The sequence below is a fragment of the Ambystoma mexicanum genome, chromosome 4q (assembly GCF_040938575.1).
Source record: "Ambystoma mexicanum isolate Mex_15411 chromosome 4q, UKY_AmexF1_1, whole genome shotgun sequence".
Lineage (NCBI taxonomy): Eukaryota > Metazoa > Chordata > Amphibia > Caudata > Ambystomatidae > Ambystoma > Ambystoma mexicanum.
This window is the reverse complement of record NC_090928.1, coordinates 410,306,683-410,324,755: the sequence shown is the minus strand read 5'-3', so window position 1 is coordinate 410,324,755 and position 18,073 is coordinate 410,306,683. Positions and strand designations below refer to the sequence as shown.

Below are 18,073 nucleotides of genomic sequence, written 5' to 3'. Positions count from 1 at the left end.
CTTCACCCGTCGGGCTCAGTCATTCATAAACAATAGAATGAATATAGATGGAAACATCTGTTAAAAAGGGCCAACTGGAGTTTCGGCTTGAGGTCAATTTGCTCCCAAACATCTCTACCTTCATCAGGGCTGAAGGACACAGTTTCGGGTAGGGAAGAGCTCAGCGTCCAGCTATGCATGCCGGGGCTCGCATATGAAAGAAATTCACAAGGCAGATGATTCAGGGTCTCCGCAGGTTTACAAAAGTTGATGCCTCCCCCCTTTAGTACCATGGCACGTCCATGTATTAATGTGTGACATCCTGTCTACAATGGCATTGATGAAGTCAATTCACATATAATTGTTTACTCATATCGCCAAAGCACCAATCCACCCATCAATGTTCATAAAATACTGTCAGAACTCCGGTCCGCCGCATGAACTGAGCAGATGCAAGATAAGGGATGTAAGACGGTATTTACCAATATGCAGTATTTCATTGGACTGGTGGTATCTGCAAAGGGTCTCTCGGTTTGGAAACCTCTGACCAAGACTATCAGCTGTACTCTTTGGTCTTCATTTCTCCCTTTCCTCCTCTCAGTATTGCTCGGTCTTCCTCCTTTGGAGGCAGTTGCACATCTGTGGGCACCATTTTGGACTATAGCCAGTTTCTGTGTTTTCAAAGGGTTTCACATACTTAAATGAGGGTGTAGGTTTACTTTGGCACAACTCGCACAGGGTAGCTCTCTCTATTGTACTAATGTGGGGCATTGACAGCTTCTGTTTTGTCTTCTTTGCTTTAAAGGAAGTATGATTCTACTTTGCAAACAGTCTCAGCCGCTGACATTGCTTAGAACTTCGAGGTCTGGCTCAGGGTTTCGGGAGCTTGTGTATTCTTGGCAATAGCCTCTGGTTGATTGGGTTCCGCGTCTGTTCATCATTGCTGCACCTAGCATCCATAGCATGATTAATGGAGGCAATTCACAGGTTGAAGACTATGTCCCGCCATCTGAGTCACACTGGCTCTATCAACCTCCAGCAGTTCTGTAGGTTGTATTCCCTGATCGTGGGCCTTGCAGAACGCTAAGCTGTTTGTTTCGCCCACCTCTGGACATGAAATAATATGACGGCATCCTGCCCAAGTAATACACAACTAACAAAGGACTGACAATTGTGACAGACCAACAACATATGTGACTAGGAAGAAATATTTTAACACTGTTTATGGTTGTCAGGATAAACAGCTATTGGGAAGTAGTTGTTTGTTTACTACTAAGCAGGAATTCCTATCTTGTATTGTTGTCAGCAAAAGGTGTCAGGATGGGTTAAACTATGCTGTGATGTAGCATTCAATTCGCTTCTTTTCCACAATTCAAGTAACAGGGTTACCGTGCCCAGGTTTCTAATTTTAATCCATTCAGGGGGATTGTGTCTGGCTGGCGTCTTTCTGATCCAAAGAGTATGGTGCATAGCTCACCTTTCAGGGACGAAATGCCCGGCTTGCTGGCCAGGGATATAGTGCCCAGGCCACCTCTAAGGGATATAGTGTCCAGCTTCCCATTCAACAGTTCCAGTCCTGTAGGACATCTCAGGCAAATCCACTGCTCAGGTCAAAAAGCTCCATAAGCACCAAAAGGCTTATGAGTTTTTCCAGCTTTCCCAGGAACTTTAGGTCTTGCAGTTCTGCCCGCCTGCAAAAGTGAACCCAGTCCATGCTGCCACTCTTCTTCCTTAAGCTGGTTCCTGATCTAGTGGTTGTCAATTATAATAGTTAGGATTTCTGCTACATCTGAGGCTCTATTGAGCACACATATGTTTAAGAGGAGAATAGAGAGGGAAGAAGCCTGGCAAACTCTGCACCCTACAGAGCTTTAGGGGCATATACCTGAGAAAACTATGAAATATCAACCTAGGGACTGACAGCAAAGCCTAAACAATCTGCTACTGTTATACTGATCTAGAGTGTTGAATGCCGAAGAGAGCTTTTAAAGGAGTGGTAGAGCGTAAACCTTGCTTTCCATTGTGTCGTCAAACGGCAAGGAGGATCCTCTTTTTCAGTTCTGGCCATTAAACTGTGGAACACCCTACCCAAACCTCTCTTCCTGGAGGAGAACCACCTGACATTCAGGAACCAGCTCAATACTTGGCTTTTCAACCAACCTCTTTGAAAGAAAAGAAAACTAATAGTAACCGACTAAAAACTGTGCACCAGAAACGTGGGCCAATTTAAAGCAAGCATTTTTGGAAACTCTTGGCACTACCATTTGCGGGAAACTAATCTGATTTATGAAACCTCACCAATCTACAACCAACAGCCAGGAAGTGACACAACCCTCCCCATGCCCTCATTCCTCAAATAACTCCTCATTATTAAAATGCTGCATCCTTGCACCGCCCACACTCCTACAGATGACATCCTAGGTGCACTGTACTTAACAGATTCAGACCCTATCCATCTTCTATCAACCATGCAGCTCATTTTTGCACTGCACAATTAGTTGGGGTCTGCCCTTATGGCTAACATGCCCGGTCGGTACCAAACACAAACAACACAGATTTTCATATTCACACACAGTTAACTGGTACTTCTGACCTGAGTCCATCAACACCAAAGCTTTCTGCCTCTACCCTCTCGTTATCCGACTTACACACCCTGCCCTCCCTTCTTACAGAGCCATGTGCAGTGAGGCCAACATTATTGGCATATGGGCGCTATATAAGACCACTTTATATGAAATTACATACATGATTGTAAACAAGACCGCTGTGATTTTAGAATGCTATGTGTTTCTACACAATCATCGATTATTAAACATTCAATCGTTTTTGGTGAGTAACACCATTAATTGGATCAATAACGGTGAAGTACAAACATGGACTCGCGCATTAGCTTCCAAGACCACACCGGGAACTTCTTTCGATGCGAGGTACTGAATCCAAGATGGCATACATTGACAATCCCATTACTGCATCACAGAAAATCCTACCTTGCCATTGAAATGAATGAAGTGGAGACATCGAGACCTTTGAAGCAAAGCTATTGCTTTGTTCATCAGCTCTGAAAAAGTCTTCCCTAATTACTGAACGGCTCTATTACCGTAAATTCCTCAAGACTCGCCTTTGTTAGCTCTTCCACCTTGCATTATGTCCTCACATACCCTTCTGACTTTGCGAGTCTGAAATGCCATGCCTCTTATACTTGAATTCCTGAGCTGTAACTCTTGTTACCCATTCTTGCCTTTGTTCTCCCGGCTGCTCTTGTCAAGGGCTGCACAATATACATTTGTGAATAAATGAATAAATAACTCGGCCATTTGCATGAAGGCAAATGTCAAGCATTGCAAAACAAACTAACTGCACTTCTCAAAAGGCAGGAGACGTGTTTGATATCGGTGAGAATATGGTGCTAATTCAGACTGTTTGCAGGGCGCTGGAGAAATGACATCAGAGAATGCTTCTGAATGCAATGCTTTCATATGGAAACCTCTAGAGAGATGTGCAACTAAAATCTCCAATTAGCCCCAAGTTCTTTTTTTTTCAACTCTTTATTTCAATTTACACACAAAACAAAAAAATAAAAAATAAAACAAATTACTCAAACATTGCATGGGTTCCAAAATTATACTAGCTCTCAAAATAACAAACACATTATATCCACATTATTATATATTATGTCACAAGCTTCACAATAGTCCCATGTTCTTACATTGTATTAACTTAAAGCAATGGAGTGTTTGTATTTGCTGCTGCTGCTGCTTACTCATATAGATCACATTTAACGCTAAACATATAGCGATGTGGGCATCCCCTTTGAGGACCCAAGTCCCACTAGAATACCTGTTTTAGAGTCCCAAATGAAGTATCAGTGTTGTTAAATTCTCTCTTATACTGCTCTCTTTGGAATTTTGTAAATGGCGTGCAACGATGACTTCCACTAACATGCAACCTTTGAACATGCATTAAATGGCCTTTAGGCATTTTGAGAGTGGATCCTTCCATATATGTTGTGTGGCAAAGTTACTTGCCTTTCTCTTGATGTCATGGTTGGGGCAGCCAAGGGGGGCAAGGGGTGACAAATCAACTTTTGGGGCACCTGTGGTCCAGGGATGAATATCCGTTTCTAAACCATCAATCAGCCCCACACCTCTAATACACCAGAAGGGATCCGAACAGATTGGAACACAAGTAACTTATAAACCTACTTGTCCAATTTTTGGTAACGTGGACGGAATGGTAGGCTTATCTCCGCAAAGTCGTGGATCATTGGTTAGTTGCAACACAGCGAAAATACAATTATTACCAAATGATAAAAGGGACTGTCCAGTCAAGGTTGTATACAAATATCTACTTTATTATTAATACCACAGACAGTTTTAGCCCACTACAAAATACAACTCATCCTGTAAGGAACACAGAGGACAGACAGTTTCATGAAGGAAAGGGATGCACTCTGGAGACTGACAGGAGGGTAGTCGGTAAAGCAATAAGTCTTACATTTTCAAGGTTATTTGGTATCAGCAGCAAGGGAGCGAGGGGTCGTAAAAGGGGCCTTGGGAGAAGGACCAGGGGGACAGAACCACAATGTACCTGGTGCTTGAGATAATCTTGTTGCTCGACAGTGTTGGGTCAGTTCCAGGATGCTTTGCAGCTTCTGCGACAGAGTTCAAGATGGGAGACAGCTGCAGGTATCTGGTGCCAGGCAGTTTGGCAAGCGAGGCTGGATGGATGGCTGCAGGTTGGCCTAAATGGCGGCTCAGGGTCAAGAATCGTTGTCTCTTTGCTGGTTGGCTGATCAGGCATGCTGGGTGAGGCATATCGGACGACTTTAGTGACTGCAGCATGACAACAGGCAGTGGTGCAGCAGGCCGCAGTTTGAGGGCTCGACTGCCTCGAATATGTCCTTAAAAGATGGACGCTGTTTGATGCTTGTTGTGGCACTCCTCCTAGCTTCTTCGCAGGGCTTGTGTTATCCTTTAAGGTGGACGGGCCAAAGCTGAGGAGAGTCAGTGATCGAAGTGAGCGGGAGCGGTTTGGAGCAATGCTCCTCTACTTTTTAAAATTAAGTTTTACAGTTCCTATACTTTTATTTTAAAAGGAACCCGTTCCGGAATGGTTTTGTTTTATAATAAAAACATAGGAAGCAGTTGAAACTTGCACTGCATTGCAGTTCACTGAACATTCCCTTAAACAGCAGGCACATTTGTTTGTGGGGTTGTATTGTGGATGGGAGTGGGGCCTGCCGATGGGTTTTGTGGGCAGCAGGGGCAGGCCAACATAGTTCCACTACTTCTTTTCATACACTTCGACCACTGAGGAGAGTGTTTGCAAGCAACAGCCTTGTCCTTTGTTCAGAGACTCTCTGGCACTTCCCACCTAGGAGGCTTTCTGGTAGAACCTAGCAGGGCACACTGTGTGCTGGCTGGGTGCTGGTTCTGGAGCTGCTGGATGGGCCCTCTGAGTCCAGTATCTACCTCTGTTCCCTGGTAGATGTTTAGGGGAGAGATCTTGCTTCCCTCTTGGAAATCCTGGCCTTCCTTCACTGGTGGAAGATGTAAGGTAGACTGTACCTTCAGCCATGGTCCAATGCTGAGTTCTTCTTTCTTGCTTCTGGTGAAGCCTACAGATGATCTGCTAAGTGAATGGCTTAGCCCTATTTTAAAGCCAAATGGGCCTGCGTGATTGGTCAGGCTAAGCCTACCTTAAGGAACCAATCCAGGGTCTCCACCAACAATCTTCTGTTATGCTTGAGGTCAGGACCAGAGTGCTTTGTAATGGGAAAAATAAGAGGTGATATAACATGTACTCTTAATTCCTACCCATCTTCCTGTCTGTTTAGATCAAAATGTCTCTTGGGTTAACTAAGCCCTCTGTGGCTCTTGATCAAAGCACAGGTCTCCCTTAAAGTTTGTGACGAGAACAGACTTTCTGTCCTCCTTAAATCACATACTTGTCCCTCTGAAAGGGGACGCTATGCAGGGGTTGCCTACGGTAAATAGTGGACCCAGACAAGCCATTCACTGTCCTTCATACAGAGGGGTGGGAACTAGCTTCAAGTTGACACATTGCATATCAAAGTGATGCTAGTTTTCGTGCCCATTGTTAATTCTGTGACCAGGCCTATTTGCAGGCCTGCTTCAATTAACTCCCATCAGTATCCGCCACCACCACACAGAACTTAGACAATAGAACAGGGCAGATCTATGGAGCCTTTGATACTTAATTAGGATGGCCATGGGAGGAGGAAGGTGGTGCCCTTCTCCTCTGGATGTTTTCAGGCACCCCTCGCTGTCACCAGTCAAATAAATGTGACACGGAGGACTCCACCTGTAGGCTGTGTCCGCCAAAGTACACTGGACTATGCGTTTGTTGTGCGGCAAGCATTAGAAAATGTGTGCAGATTAGCCCCACACATTTTCGGAGGTTGATCTCTCCTATTCCTAAAAAATCATTAAAAGAGCCCAGGTGAGCGCATACTCCCTGTGTGGATGGTCGAATCCCTCACAGGGGGGCAGGTACTTATCACCTGAGGTGTGATACTGGATCCGGTGGTGCCATTTGAAGGGTCCCTGACCTGCCCCAACATGCACTGAGTTTGTTGCATGGCTATCAAAATATATTCATCGCAATTCCATTGCCGGGAGGTGAAAAATGTACATGTCACTTTCACCATGAAAAGTCACCAGTGAGTGAGCAGATCCACCAAGTCGCAGAGAGACGAACACAACTGGCGAATGCATTTGCAAGGTTCCAGTCCACGGCAATAAAGGCACAGGCTGCATACCCATTGGGTAGAGGGTGGACAAAAGGTGCAGCTGAAAACTATCAAACCAAACCATACAACCAACTAGAATTACAAAACCGTTATCCCCCTCAACTGGGCAGAGGTATTCTGCTAGAGCACATAGATCACAGCATTATCTTCTCATAGATATTTAGATATATTTCTCCTATATCCAATTGCCATGCATCTCCATACCAGCTACTAAGTTTCTCTTTGCCTCAGGAGAATAGCTCAGGGGCAACGCGCTCGCCTTGGATGCAAGACGATGTGGAGCAACAGATGTTCAATCCCCGACTCCACACTTAGAAAACTTTGGGCATTAAGCGTGTTAGAAATAAATAATTATAATTATTGATACTCCACAAACTGAGTTGAAAAAATGTTTTTCTTCAAACTCAGGATCCAGTGCATTTAGTGAAATTACATCTTCAATGCGATAGTTTGCTTTTAATGGTCCTCATTACGACCCTGGCGTTAAGGGATTACCGGTAGCGGTAATCCCTTAACGCCTGATTACGAGGTCCCTTTGCGGGTCCCGACCTTAACGGCTGGTCTGTACCAGCCGTTAAGGTAAGGCCCCGAAAAGGGACCTTGAAGGTGATTACGGTACTGCATTTTGCGGTAACGTAATTACCGCCTTCCCCATTCCCATTGAGCCCTATGGGGCAAATATGGGAATGGGGAAGGGTCAATGGTAAATGGGGAATTACTGCCCCGCCAACCTTGGAATGGGGTGGTAATTCTCCATGTCATCATGGCGGATCGGGTAAATTACCAGCGTTAACCATGGTGCTACTAGCGCCATTGGTTAACGCCAGGGTCGTAATGAGGGCCAATATGTTGAAGCATGTCCTCATGGGCTATTATCGAGTTCAGTGTGCGCTTTGATAATCAAAAGTAGCAAATCAATTTGAATCTCTAATGACAGTGCGCCTTAGCATCCTGCCTTCCTAATCTTTTACTCAGTCTAGTATTGCTTGCATATTAATCTCCACAAAAATGTTTTAACAGTGAATTTATTTAGGATAATAATATTATTTTCACATTCAGATTTACACTGGGCTACATTACGAGTATGGTGGTGTGGGTAAAAACGGCAGTAATGCAGTGATAATTCTGTTACTGCTGCGTTACTGCAGGTTTGGCAGTGAGGTGGATTATTTTCCTCCAGCAAAAATCTTAATCACCTCCTTCCAGCTAAAAATGACAAAATCATCAGAATTACCACTGCTGCAATTACCACCAGCGCTAATTCCACTGAAATCCCAATAGAGTCCTGTAGACTCCAAAAATGGGAACTTACACCACCCTACCACCATTTGTAGTGCCTCTGTATATCCGTGCGACCAACTGTGGGTAAGGTAAGTCCATTTGGCAGTATTTCAGTGGATTTACCAGCAAAATAGCACCAAACATGTAATGTGGCCCACTGTGTTTGGCTACAGCCTAAGGGGGTCTGTGCATGCAAGTATCTTTCTACAGTCTCAGAATCTCTTCTGATGGTTTTGTGAGATATCCTGAAAGTTGGGGGCATGGCCTTCTGAAATCTCTTCAAGTGTTATTACTCTCATAAACCCAGTCTTTAACCCCTTAATTGCCAAGGACGAGGTTGCTCGTCCTTTTTGCATAGACTTGCATCATAGTCTGGCACTTTATCGCGATACGGTTTATCTAAATAGAATGCTGCTTTTTTGCCCTTAGCGCAAATAAAGGCATTAAGAATGATATTGATTTTCTGAAAGCTGTCTCTTTCTCGTTTCATTAGTATTGACCCACCACCGTATAATCACCTCACACGTCAGTTCATTATAATGATATAGCTTTTACCCGTGTCAATAGGTTTGAGAAGACTATGCATATTTGTAAAGAATTGCCCAGTCACTTTGCGAGATACATTCCCCTAAGTATTTTGTTTGGTCCTTTGGAACCTTCAAACTACAGTGAGCAAATTGATGCTTCCATTGACTTTGGCAAGCCTGTTTTAGGAGACTCTGTATCAAGAGAACGAAGTGTTATGCTAATGTTGTTTACTGAGTGCAAAGCTCTGTGCGTTGTCCCATAGCATCCTACCGATCTCACCACACTCACGCTTGCCTTCAGACACGACCATTTAAATATCACTGAGCGCATGGGCGTAATTTTAGGGGCGGAAAGCATGGGCGTAATTTTAGGGGCGGAAAGGGGTGTTTATCCCCCCCAACTTTCATGGCACACCATTTTGCCCCCATTCATTTGGCTGGGGCACTTTTTCTTCAGATGTCATTTCCCCCCCACCATTTTCAGCCAAGTTACTCCACTGACTGAGCGACTACCACAGTCACAGCTGCCAAGCTTTACAAATAACACTTGAATTTCTTAACAAGTTATCCCTTATCTCCATCGCCTCTAGTCTTGATTTACAAAAAGAGGGATCCCTGGAGACATTATAAGTGAGGAGTCATATAGAATCTCTAGCAGAGAAGAACATGTGATGGTTGACACTCAGACAAACAACCAGCAGAATATAACATTTGATCACTCTCGTCACACTATCTACACACACATCCGTTAGAATAATCAACTGAAAGCGCTACCACACTTTAGCGAAAGGTCGAGCACTTGCTGCTATAGCCCTCCAATCTTCGCAGACAAGACAAGGAGCAGAAACTGGAAAGATGCAAAATCCCCACTGATAAAAATACGAAAATAAAAAACTGCACCTTAAAAGAAAGCTGGGTGCCCCAGTTTCTAAATTGTGTCGAACACCAGGTAGCCAAGTTTGAATGCAACATTACAATTAGAAAGGGACAGGCCTGCGGGTGAGGCTCTGCTGGTGAACGTTTTAGAAAGGTGTGAGCATGCGATGCAGCCGAATGTGATCAGGCACATGTTCCCAGTATGCACCGTAGCACCCGCTGAAGTAGAAAGGCGGTGGTAGACGGCATGGAGAGAATGCCAATTGGCTGTGCTCTGTGGTGGGTAGGAAGAAGCAGTCGGACACATTGAGGACGTTCTATACCCTTTTTAATAAACCGCATACGAATAATGCCCATCTGTCCCTGCTGCTAAAGGGAATACTCGGCCTAGCGAAAGAAACTAAAAGTGCTCATCAGGTGTCAGGAAGTCCAAAGTAATCATTTCCTCCATCCAAACTAACTCTATCTGACCCTACCGCTAAATATAGCTAAAGTAAATAGACCAAGAGAATGTCTCTTCTTCCTTTGTTCTTCTTTTCTTGACGGGTGTGTGCTGCCTGCTCCCAGAGGAACGCAGAGAGCAGGCAGCACCCACCCGTCCGCACCAGTCAACAAGGCTCGGACCTCGAGATTTTTCCCTACACAGGGCACCTGGAGCACTAAGAAGCTTCCAGGATCCCACACAGCCTGTTTTTGCTGTCCCATTCCAAGGACAGCTGGAAGATGTTATTTTGTGACTTTTGAAGTTGTTTTCCTGTCCTGAAGAAGATGGTCCATAACTGCTAACAGAACCATCGAAACCAGTCGACCTGACCCATTGTGGCTCCTCCACAACACCACACGATACCCCCAACACCAATAGGGGGCTATCCTCAAAACCAACCAGGAACCCAAAGAGCACAGGTTTCTCCAGCACACCCCACTACTTGGGGATTGTGTGCCTTTCAACCCATTCGACGACTTCCATCCTCGTTGAAATATTTTTATCATTTTTTGCTCGGGCAACCACCCACATGAAAAGAGCACTGAGCCATCAGGGTGAATAAACCCAGAAATTCCCGATGCCTCTAGCCTATACATGTTAAACCAACTTCTTTTGGCTCATGACTACGAGATCTAATCTCCATCTCACACTCACCCACAATATGTTGGTTGCCCCACCCACCCCTTTTTTAGGCTGTTAGGGATAGAACTGTATGTGGAACCCAGCCAAGCCGCATGCAGTGAGCTAGAAGCTACTCTATGCTCTTGCCCCCCACCTCCCTCCTAGACAGGTGTCACACCATTCACTGTCCATAGGACTAGCAAGCCTTCCCGGCCGGGTTTGGGTGCCTTCCTAGAAGGCCAGCCCAGCTCCCCATCTTGTGTCCCATGCCTAGGACTATTTCATAACCAGCAAAATTAATTTTTCTCCTTGCCTTCACTTGCAAGATGAATAATACTGCTACCAGCACAAAGAGCAATCATTTTTAAACGAAGAAACACACCATACATATTTAGTCAGTGACTTCACTGCATTTATTTGAAAAAGCTTGAGCAACACCAAACGTTTTAAGAAACAAGTAAATAGTGTTCAATACCAAAAGAAATAGGCATGCTTTGCAGCAGTATAACATTGGTCATCTGAACCTGTTTAGTATAGAATGAATCTGCCTGGAAAATTCTCGTAGAAAGATAGGAAGGAGGTTGTGTTCTCCTTTTTCCACTTTCAGGTGTCTCTCTCTCGCTTACACACCACGGAAGCCATTTTCCCCAAAGGGGATATTGAATGGAGGGAGCCGACTTTTTGCACAAACATGCACAAAATTCCCCTCAGTGCAAAATATTCCAAAATGCAGTGGAAAAATTGCAGATTACATGTTCACAGCCATTTTCCTCTCAGTTAAAGAAAAGTATAAATATTTCCAGCAATTAACGATTGTGGGAGGTTATTTACACTGAATTAATGTGGGACCCTTTGTAAGGGGTAAATGTCAGATGGATTCTTTAGGAATCCACTGGTTATGTTGCCAGAGTGACCATACATATTGGCGTTAAACCATGTGGCGTTTGAAGCCGAGCAGAGAAGCCTGACAGACACTGGTAGTCCATTCCATGCCTCCACTCCGCTTCAAAGCCAGGCCCGGTTTCAGGAATTGTCATCTGGGTGGTCCCTGTTTGTGAATAGGGGGCCAATTTGCATTGGGTGTCAATGTAGGAGAACCCTAAACACAATGAGCAAGATTTTTCAGATCCATAAACCAGCAAAAAATGTCTTCCTGGATCTGGAAAAAAATCGATTTGCACTCTTCAATTAGTTAGTCTATTGGACTGCTTCAAGCAGCCTGGATTCAAACGCAGATTGTTAGGACCAGGGGCAAGACACCTACCCCTAAGAATACTTAAATGTCTTTTCAGGATGCTTGTTAGGATTGCAGTCAGTGGCAGCATTAAGGCCAAGGGATTCATGGGCAAGACTGACAGAGGGCCCTGGGTAGGCTGGGTATGGGAGTCCTGCTTAGGGTGGGAGTATTTAATGGATGTCACTAGTGCGACAAATGTTCCATGCTTTGAGTAGTTTTGCTGAAAAAGTGATTTCCCCAAGATCGCTCAGTTTGTTCAAGAAGGAAATCTGCTCTCCCCGCCATCCGTGAATCCCTTCCAAAATCAAATGCTCTCCAGTACCCTTTCCAAAGTTTTCTGCTCTCCTCTTCCACCCACTCCATTGTTCCCTTCCATAAAGTCCCACACTACTTTGACTTCCCTCAATTCCCCCTTCTGCAGAAGGAAAGCTATTGTCAAAGTGTAAACAATTAATAACTGTATAGTGCAAGACCCTGAGAGGTGAATCACAATTAAATATGCCCTAAGAACAAAAGTTATTTATCTTTGTTTAAAGAAATTCTACAAATGAGTTATAAAAACGGTAGAGAGATGAAGAAGCAAGCAAAATAGTGTGGCATCATCAATTTACCTTCTTATCTGCTCTTCCCTTTCGTTTGTATCCACTCCTCCTTCACTTTTCACCCTCAGTCACATTCCATGAGCTCCTCCTCACCACCATTCCCAACTACTGCTACTTCCATCTTTCCGCACAATTCCTTCTTGGCCTAGCTCAGAGAATCAAGAATGATGCCTCCTCCTCCTCTGTGACGGCTGAGCAACGAAGCCCCCATTACCTATTCAATCTCAGATGGTGTTCGCTCAACAATGCCTCCCTGAACACTGTGGCTCCTCCCAGTAGACCACGAGGAGGTTCTTGTGGTCCCGACATCTTTTCGTGAAACACAGAACCCCCTCCAGAATACTAAAGCAAGGAATTGGACATTATTTCTTGCAAAATGACATTTTGCAGCACATACTTGCATTTTTTGTTGAATATATGCTACACATTTTAATTAAGTTGATGGTGTGAGAGAGCACTAGCATGCAGGAGAGAGCCAGGGCAGGGGGTGCGGGTTCAGCAGGCAGATGGTGCAGGCTGAGGGAGTTTTGGCCTCCTGGTATAGCTCCAGGTGTGACGTGGCAGGGAGGAGGGGGCTTATATGTCATTGTCTGGTACACACTGTTTATAAAATGCAATTGTCCATGATGACTTCTTGTTTGATGTGTTGTTTGCTTTGATTTTGGTTAAGTGGTACAGACAGAATTTGAGCAGAACCTTTCATTTAGGTGCTTGACCATGCATCGTCCCAGCTCAAGTTGGTACAAATATGTGTTGACGTTTGGTTTTGGGTACAAAACATAATACTCAATTGTATACATATTACTTTAAAAATTCATAAGTGACCTGATAAATCAACCTGACAATGTATATATACATCACTGTAGAAACGTGTTGATGAAAAAGATTAAGGGGGTCATTTTGTTTTTAATCCTGAATTGGATGGAGGGGAGGGACCACTCTTGTTTGCACATGGTTGCAAAAGGGCCCCTTCATGCAATTTTAATTGTTTACACCAAGTGCTGGAAAAGTAAATGGTAAAACACAGGTAAAATCGCCTTTGCGCTTTATTTTTCCATTACATGTCTGCAAAAGTGTAAATCCCTCCCACAATTAACGATTGTGGAAACCATCTACAATGGATTTCTTTGGGCACTGCCTGTTTTTAACAGGTGTATAGGTCAGGTGGTTTTCATGGGAATCCATTGATTTGCCACCAGCATAAAAATGCATGCTGGTGGCAAACCTATTATATTGGGCAGGGGATCCGTAAGAGCAGGCAAATGTGTGCAGTCAGAACTCCTCTCCAAATTCGGCTGCCAAATTATAGAAAATCCTGCACCACATGAAAAGTGTCAGTAAATCTTTTAGCGTCATTTGTTCCAATCTGTTCGACTTAGAAAATGACCCCCTATGATTGTACCTTTATTTTCTCCATCCTGAATGGAAGCCTACACCTTCCAGCATGCAAGTTAATGAGAATTTACAAACAATCTCATACAGACACAAAGTGAACTGAAATGCATGTCAAGGTCATTGTTTCACCAAGTTTTGTCTGTATCCTGTAATGTCTCATCACCCAACAATCACACATTAAGAGCTCATTAAAATCTTGCATAATTTTAAGAAAAAAGTGACACAACAATAGTAAGTTACCTTTTGCCATCTCAAATCACTTCCTGTTGCAGATAATCTGCTGATAAGTGTGAAGGCATCATGTAGCAAGACACACACAACAGATTCAAAGTTCAAACAAAGTAACTTTATTAACTTAAATGTCAGGATGGTTGAAGTCCTAACTTGCCCTATGCTAAGGTGAGATTTCCCTAGATGAACTAAACCAAGGAACGTCTGAGTGAAAGAGTTGAATATAAAAATCTGTCTGTGTCCATAACCTACACTTGCCCTCACAACTAAAACAATACAGTGTGTAGAGATGTCAGTAACAAAAGAAACAGTGCTCAAAATAAAGTTCTGAGCTTCCTTTCAGCTCCCTTCCCCAAGTATAAAACAGTTCCACAAAAAGTCTTAAAGTTACCTTCTTAGGTTCAAGGTAATACAGCTTTAAACAATCCTTGGGGCACCCGTCCCCAAGTTCCAAGCAACAGAGGTTAAAAAACACAAAAGTGTCTTGAGTCTCCGTCCTCAAGACAATAAGAGTAGCTCCTCAAGTCTCAAGTTTCTCTTTCCCAAGACTTGCATTTCAACACCACAAACAGGTGGGCATATTGGCTGTTCTCTTTATTCCCTTTGCACATAAAGTTTTTTTCCTTTCTTCATATAGTAGGGTTATCTTCAGGATTTCATTTGATTCTCCTTTCCTCGGTATACTCATGTCATTTGTAGCTTTCCATCAATTCAGAATTCAACATGCAGTGGTTTTGCTTAACTTGAAAGTTCCATTCACTTTGAAATTCAACCTGCAGTGGTTTTACTTGATTATAAAGTTCTATTCACTCCTGAATTCAATGAGTGGTAGTTGTGTTTAGTTTTGAAGTTCAGTCAATTCTGAATTCAACATGTAGTGGTTTTGCTCAGTTGTTATGTTTTTTTCAGTTCATTATTCAGTGGGCATTTTTTCAACTTAAGGTTTAGTTTTTATTCAGCCTGATATTTAACATTCATGCATTTTACTTTAAGTGAATTTCCAAGTACTCAGAGACTTTCAAAAACGTTCTTCTTTAAGACACGCGACTACTCCGATACAAAGTATTCTTGTGCTTTAAAAATCAACAATGAAAACAGTCTGAAAACCGGAGACCTTCGCAAACGTTCTCGTCTGAGAAACGCGACACTCTGATGCAAAGTATTTCACAACAATGGTATGTAAGGAAGGCATGGTATCAACAGTAAGACAGACACAAGTGACCACAGTTCAAGTGTGTTTATTGAACTTTTAAAAGGGTGTGAAAAATGCCTATCTAAACCTAACCCTACAGATGGGAGCAAGCTACGACCATCAAATAATAATAATGCAGTCCTAGTGGAGTCTTGTCAAAATAAAAGGGCCTATAGAAAAAAAACCTATTGCCAATCCTTACCGCTAATTTACAAATAGTGTGGGGTAATGTTCATGAAAAAGAAAGAAATGTTTACAAAATGATATATCAGGATATTCGGGCTGTTGGCCTCCCTTCCCCACGTTTTCAGCTGGGGCAAGGTGGTTCATTCGAGCAAAGCACAGACTCTGGCTTCTTAGACATGAGGATACAGTTCTATTTCCAGCAACAGGACCTTCTGTGCCCAAGTCTATTTTCTCATCAACATCTCTTGATTCAAAGGGCCTGATGTACAAAAAATAAGATATACAGTTCTGCTCTTCTTACAAGTATTCAGCTCAGTGCTTCAACCTGGATCCCCGTCAGACAGGCTCTGATCCCTATCCTTTTACGATTGTTACTGCGATTACCCCTCTTCCTGGCTCAGATCCTACTTTTTAAACACAATATAGAGAATATTCTTTTTCTCGGGTGACTCACGGTTCACTATGGATTCCCCTCAGCCGGTCCCATATCCGTCTCCTATTCCAATTAGTCTCCCTCAGCCAGGCTCAGACCAACTGTAGTTTACTTTGGTTTATCGAAGACTTTCGAATGTGCACAGAGTTTAGCTTGACCCATTGCACGACCACTTCCATACAAACTTCTGTTTTATAATACAGTCGCCATTCAGTTGGATACCTAACAGAGACCTTTGAATGAGCACCCACATTGTGCAGGACCACTCTGTATATGGTATTTCACTTGGTCTCCCCAAAGTTTATTCACTCCTTTAGTTTCCAATTATATTCGCGTCGCTCATTACATGCATTTCACACACTGTCTTTTTTGGATTTCTTCATACAATGTTGGCACTTGCGACCTTGGTTCAAACACAAACTGGTTTGGTATCAGTCTCTCTGACTCAACGGCTGCGCTGTCTTTACTGGTGCTGCTTTGTTGTAGTAGCCAAGGACAGTACGACAGTGACAAGTGTTCCTTCCCGCCTTAGTTATCGACACGAGATAGCCCTGGGTACCTTTGATGCACATTGTAGGTTTGTTCAGCTTTAGTTCCCGATCTTAGGCTTCTTACCCTCCAAGGTTTGTAAAAGCAACCATCTTTAAAGGTCAGGCACTTCCCTCCTTGCGACCACCCTCTCTGGTCTCGCCGTCTTTCTCCTTGTATTAAACTGCAACCATGGAACTGCTGTTTCCTCATGTGCTTTTCTCAGAGTGTGCTTTCACGCTCCGCCTTTTATCAGTGTGGGGAAGTGTGAACGAAGTCAGGTGTGTGTAATTATATTGGAACATGTCAGGTATAAGGCTCTGGTGTTAGTCCGTTGTCGCTCACACTGAACTGTCCATGAGAAAGTGTTTCTGTAAGGAAAGGGGGTGGGGGCTGAGTTTCTAGGTATCCTACCTGGTAGGATGGGGAAAGGTGTTACAGGGAAGGGGATCCTGTGCCCCACTTCCACTCCCCGAAGACCCCTCATCCAGGTGATCCTCCCACACTGGTCCACCCCCAGGAACTGGATCCAAAAGTGATGGCCATGCCCTGGCCACCTGGATGACAGATCACTGGGGACTAGTGGATGAGACACTTTTAGGTTTCTCACAGGTAATGCTCAATCGTTTGCGCGCCAGATTTCTCATCAGGGGACATGAGGGGAAATGAGGGGAGCTGGCTTACAGTAACCCATAAAGGTTGGGGAAAGGTTAGGTTGTTTGTCAATAGGAAAAGGGGGGCACCGTGCCTCACCTGGGTTTACCCCACTACCAGTCCCCAAGGACTCTTCACCCAGGTGAAAACGCTCCTCACTTGTGGTATTTTCCAGAACTCCCTGTCCCTGTGACTCTTATCACTGGTCAGATCCCACAGTAAATAGTTTTAATGTACAACACTGCCTAAGCACACACCTCCTAGCACATAATACCTTCTTAGCATGACTGACAATAAACATGATGTGTTCTGTTTGCATGCAAACTCTGTTAATAGTTACTCAAATAGTATGAGGTTGTCAAGTCAGTAATTATCAGTTTGAATCATGAAAGGTTCTGTCAGGGCAGGCTAGGCTTCCACACAAGGATATGTTCTATTATGGTTAGAAGCCCACTTCTAAGTATGCATGAGATGAAGTTCTGAAATGGGGCCATGCTTGTCATTCTAGCCTTGACATGTTAACATATGACCATGTTGGATTAGCACACTGATGAATGATTCCCTAAGTGGAGCAAGAAAGGCACCCACATCTGGACATATACACTTTCACTTACTGAAACCAACATACATTGGTAAAGCCAGTAGCTTGGGGTTTTGAGTAGGAATGGGATAGGCATTTGTCAGGCACTGCCATAAGAGTACCACCTGGCTGTGCGATGGGAACAGGTAAAACCTGTGAAAGTATCTGGGCATATGTTGCCATTGCCCGTCAAATATCTGCCTAATGCCTATATACAAGCCAACATGTTTGGCTTTGTGATTGCTTGTTTTAGACAGGACTCCAGTGCAAGGAACAGATGCATGACATTATATTGCTTATAAATGAACAGGCTACAGAAACACATTTTTAGGAGATTTGTATTACACCAGGAGCTCAATCACAGTGGCATTTAAGTCATTAAACATTCAAAAGAATGCATGGATATAACACTGGCAGGTGCTATACAGCACACACATTGGTGTTACTTTATAATGGATCTTACACAAAGAGTTCCCGGTAGGGTATGTTTCAGCA

The 18,073-nt window shown here is 43.7% G+C and overlaps 1 protein-coding gene across 5 annotated transcripts in view; it reads right to left on the bottom strand.

Moving 5' to 3' along the window:
• CHRM3 (cholinergic receptor muscarinic 3) overlaps window positions 1-18,073 on the bottom strand; it is a 3,761,375-nt gene that overhangs the window by 292,895 nt on the left and 3,450,407 nt on the right. The gene's annotated exons all lie outside the window — the stretch shown is intronic.